The 5,389-nt window shown below is 37.2% G+C and overlaps 1 pseudogene; it reads right to left on the reverse strand.

Annotated features, from left to right (window-relative positions):
• Positions 1-1,866: 1,866 nt before the first annotated feature.
• On the reverse strand, positions 1,867-2,579 carry LOC106308492 (annotated as a pseudogene).
• Between the last annotated feature and the right edge of the window lie 2,810 nt (positions 2,580-5,389).

Raw genomic sequence — 5,389 nt, forward strand, 5'->3', positions numbered from 1 at the left:
GGGGGGTAGGGTATTAAAGTTATAACTGGTTATCTTAGATTGGTTTAAGTTGGTTTAAGTTTCCTTTCGCTTAACCAGCTATATATATAGTCATACATGTACAGTTACAGTTTTGAGCTGAATAATACGACTTTTACACTTTTTTCATCTCTCTCGATTCATCATCTTCATCACATCTAATAAACTGATATCCAAAATAAACAGACCTAATGTCTTAACATCTTAAAAATAACGAAATTAATACCTTCATTCTGCGAGTTACTACCTAGTTAGACAGTATTTTCCTGAAAATTCGTTCTGCTCTTTAAAGTTAGGGTCTGAATTTTCTCTCACAAATTTCACAACACAGAGCACATGCCGCTTCCAACCTCATGAATATTTTATAGGTTAACGGACTTGATTCATTAGATAAACTATATACAACTTCTAGAGCTAGGGTATTAAGAATAACTAATTACGTTAGAACCCTTTCCTTATATGTCCATATATTTTACATGGGGTGAAGGACCCCTCACGAATTAAATGGCTTGAGGCACAACAACACCATGAAGATAAAAGGTACATGAGTTTCTTTGCGCCATGTTCCATCATGATATAGTATTGTTATCTAAGTGTTGTTTATTTTGCTTTGTGAATCTTTTGGTTCTTTCGTTTTGTTTTTTCTAAATTGAAATTGAATCCTTTACTTCTTTAACTTCATTCTGTCTATTAAATCTGAGTTCGGTCTTAACTCGTACCCGATGGTGGGTTAGTTCGAAGACGTTTTTTTAGATCGGGATCTATATCGGTTACAAGTCGAAAAGAATAAACAGAAAATTAAGCTGGTGCTCGGAAAGCTGGCCGGAACAGTACAAGTCGACGAAAATACAACGAATAAAACCCTAGTTTCTAGCCGCCAAGTGTGTGTAAAGTTCTGAACTTCCTCTCCTGTTCGTCCTCTCCTCCTTATATAAACGAATCCTCCCCTCGCGTACCTTAGGTTGTCCTGACCTAATGGGCTAGATCCTGCTCGGCCCGAGCAACTAGGCCGAGCAGTCGGCTTTTAAGCCGAGCTGGTGCGCTTACTTCTTAAAGCCGAATAAATTAGTCTGAAACCGAGCCTCTGCGTTCGGTCGGGGGCGTTTAGCTAAACTGATATCTTTATCTTGGGCCGGCTTGACTAGCCGGGTCCACTATTTTATGGGCTTTGTGGAAGAATCCGTCTACACTTCCTAAACAAAAATTACAGTTGATGAGGATTAATACAACTAAGGTGAATCATCCCTGCAAGACACTGAATATTCCATCTTTGATTTGCCTTCTTATTCTTCAATTCATCATCTACATCTCATGCAGACGATTTTTTGGAAGTTGAAGGTTTTTTTTTCTTCTTTTCCGAAGACTCCTACTCCTCTCCATTATTTATCAGTGGTGATGTCAATTTATTCATCATTTAGTTTGATCTATCTACATACATTTTCCAGATTTTCGATTTTTCTTAGATCTATTTACAATAAATGGTTGAGTTTTACTAGGTTACTCCCGACTAGGCACATGACGGCCTATGCGTACCATATATCATAGACAAAATAAGTTTTAGATTGTTAACACTATTTAGACACAGTATTTGCCTGAATTTTCGTTTTGCACTTAAAGTATGGATCTTGTTTTTCTCTCACTCATCGGTACAAGTACAATACAGAGCAGCATCTCCTTGTACGTACAAGGCAGAGCAGATGCTGCTTTCAAACTCACGTCACAATATTAGGGGTAATTCAGCTTTAAAGAGAACACAGCAACATTATTACCAAAAGTTTATGAATTGTTACAGCTTACAAACATGCCAAAAGCCATGTAATAACAGAGAAAAATTGCACGAAACAGATTTCAAGCTTCGACTTGGTTTATAAACAAAGCCAAACGGCGTACCATCTCCTTTAGCTTCATCACAATCAGGCTCGAATATATGAAACACATGATCTTTCCCTTTTGTCTCCATAATCTCGACATTGCCTCTCCAATTGCTATTCACCAATTTCTCGTAATACATTTTTCCTCTTTCTCTCAATATATCTCTCTCCGCCACCGTAATTATCACTCTCTCACACTCTAACCCTTCAAGATTCGGCGACCCATCCGCAAACGGATTGATCCATGGGTCATCGGATCCTTTATTGGACGGGCACACAAATTGCCACCATCCGTCCACCATTTGTTTCCTTGCTTGGTCTGAGACCTCTGAGCCTATCGGTTATGTTCCCCAGAAATATGGGTGCATCATTGCTATGCCTTTGATTTTGACAGTGTGGTCCGACTGTTTGGTTCGGAATGCGAGATGGTGCGAGATGTTAGCTCCTGCACTGTCCCCGACTAGGAAGAACCGGTTGAAATCGGCATAGTCGTTGATCCATGGCTCGCTTCTAGCTTGGACTCCTTGTAGCGCGTTCCATGAGTCTTTGTACGCAGTAGGAAGTGGATGTTCTGGTGCTAGTCTGTCCAAATTAATATAAAAAAAAAAAGATAAAATGAATATAACATGAAAAACTAAACCGAATAAAACCAAAATTGTTTGTAAACCTTTTGGAGTAAATCATATTCATTTTTACTTTTTTTTTTTGTTCAAACTCCAATTTCATTAGAATAAAACTAAAGTGGGCTCAAGGTCCATAAAGCCTGTTTTGCCAAAAGGTCTGCAGAGTTGTTTGACGATCTAGGAATAAACTTGAAAACAATAGACTTAAATGTGGTAGATAGAGAGTAAATGTCCCGTAGAGCATTGTAGATCTCCAACTTCATTCCTTTCTTGTTGATGGTATTGATCAATACTTGCGAATCTGAGAAGATAGTGATGGAGTCGATTCTTAGGGCGAGAGCAGAGTTTATGGCAGAGAGGACTGCCAAGGATTCCGCTACGAGAGGCGACGCTACAAAGAGTGAAGTCGCTGTGAATTGGTGTGGCGAAACCAAATCATCAATGATCCAACCAAGGCATGCATGTCCCGAGGAAGGATTTCACGCTGCGTCGGTGAAGATCGAAGTTTCGTGGAGCCTAGGGTTTGGTTCGACTATGATCAAAGGTTTCGTTTTGGGTGGGGGAGGAGGCGTCTGTGCAAGCATCCATTCCCTTGCATCTGAGATCGCTTTAGAAATTGTTTCTTCTGGTGTGGAAGTCCTTTTTTGGAAGATCAATTGATTTCGCGCAATCCACAGATTCCAGATGATCCATGAGGCAAGGTTTCCTGAATCGAGTCCCACTGGAGGTAACGTGGTTAGCTTCCTGGCTCTTTCCCAACCGGCTAGCGTGTCTGTGAAGGGGAGTGCTCCGATCGTATTGAGAGTAGGTGCTAGATCTCAGGTTCGAGATTCATTTTTACTTAGATCCAAAACTGCCGGACCAAATTGAATTGAATATACAGAAATTTATGTGTAGTTGGATGATGTGCGTATGTAATGTATCAAAAATAGATATAATTATATCCAAAAATTATTCCATAAAATCACTATTGTTTTCTAATTCAGTATTTTTTTGTTTTCATCAACAATTGAACCGAGCCAAATAGAACGAAACAGAATAATTTTCAAACCGAAACAAAACCGACTTACAGTTGGTTATATAATATCCCACTATATAACCGAGTTTTTGTGGTGATATCCTTGCTATGCCTTTGATTATATATGGGTGCATCATTGCTATGCCATTGATTATATAACACGTTCAATGGTGATATCTTTGGATAATACCCCGGTTTCTGGATCTAAACCGGGTGGACAAACCTCGGTTCCGGCGAAGGTTTTGGGCGCCAGGATTTATATATTACTAGTATTTGGTCTCGTACTACGTACCGGTAAAGTATTTCTTTTTTTCAGATAAGAACTAACACCTAATTTTAAAATTTAATAACACTACATGTTTACGGTTAAAAATGTACTAACATGGTAACACCACATTCATCTTTGAATCTACAAAATAGGAAAATAGGAAGTTAAAAACTAATACTGGAATGAAAAAATTATCCATCGAATCAAAAAACATTGTCCATATAAACCAATTAGGTCCAAAACGTTATTTAATAGAATTTGATGATAAAAAGTGAGGAGAATTGGCAAATAGAGACTCTTTGAATTTTTGTTTGTCTAAATAGGATTTTTCATACATTTGGTCATTTTGGACAGGTTTTATCCTTTTGTAATTGGAAAAATAGTAAATTAAGTTTTAAAAATTGGGAAAAATATGAAAACCATTGGAAACATTAGCATGACTACTTATATGTTTAAATTTTATTTTTAAAAATAGTGAAATCATGTTTTATTTAATGTTCTAGCACGGATATAATACTCATTCTAGCCATCTACCTAGTCTACAAATCGTATAGTAAGTATTACACACAGATTTATCATGGGTAGAGAATACAAACAAAAATTTCTTCTATATTCTACTAGAGCTAGATTACGTCAGCTAGTATTGTAACGAGATGTCTTTAGTCTACTTGTTCTTTTATTACAACTTATAACCTCGACTCTGTGAAATACCTTTCTGTTTTTATGTGTGATAACCTTTTCTGCCTTTTACGTTATCATACGCGTAGGGAAGAATAAACCTCATACCCTCTCTTCAGTGCTCTGCTATACGTAGAATACATATTATAAGGAAATCACAAAAAATATGGAAACTTCCCTATTTCGATAAATATCTTTCCTGAATCTAAACTAAATCTACCCTAAATCTCTCGTAGTATCTTCTCTCAGAAATAAAAAAAAATCATCAAAACTGCTTTTTCCTTCACTCGAACCCAAGTTATTCAAGAGAAAAATACACACGTAAGCCACTAGACCACACATGATTTATGCTACTTTGATATGTATACCAGTTTATATACTATCAAGTATAATAAAAATCTTAAAAAATGATCCTTGATTAATCCACAATTAATTTCTGACTTTTGTATATTTTGAATTTTCATATAACAGGGTCAAAAGTGCACGTTTGGAAGTTTAAGGCAAAATCATAAGGACATTTTTGTAAATTTGGAAGATTGGGGCAAATATTACATAGAAAATTCATGGACCAAAGCTGAAAATAAGAATACTGACTGGTCTAGATTGAACAACTGAAATTTTTGGAATTAATTTAAGGAGCAATATGTACAAACAGAAAGTTATGGGATAAATCCGTGATTAGTCAAAAGTTTGAGGACCTGTCTTGTAAAATTATCCAAACTGATTGTTGCCTTTCGAGAAGCTTTCCTTCGATCCGCGACGGCAAGGGATGATTCCAATGTAACAGTGACAGTGGAGTGAAGCAGAGAGCACGACGAGATTGGAGCCTTCGGATATGAAACTGAGGAGTGACATCACGAGTTGAAGCCATGGAGGAAGCTTGGTCGCAGCGATTGGAACAGAGCATGACCAC

Source organism: Brassica oleracea, chromosome C8, assembly GCF_000695525.1.
Source record: "Brassica oleracea var. oleracea cultivar TO1000 chromosome C8, BOL, whole genome shotgun sequence".
Lineage (NCBI taxonomy): Eukaryota > Viridiplantae > Streptophyta > Magnoliopsida > Brassicales > Brassicaceae > Brassica > Brassica oleracea.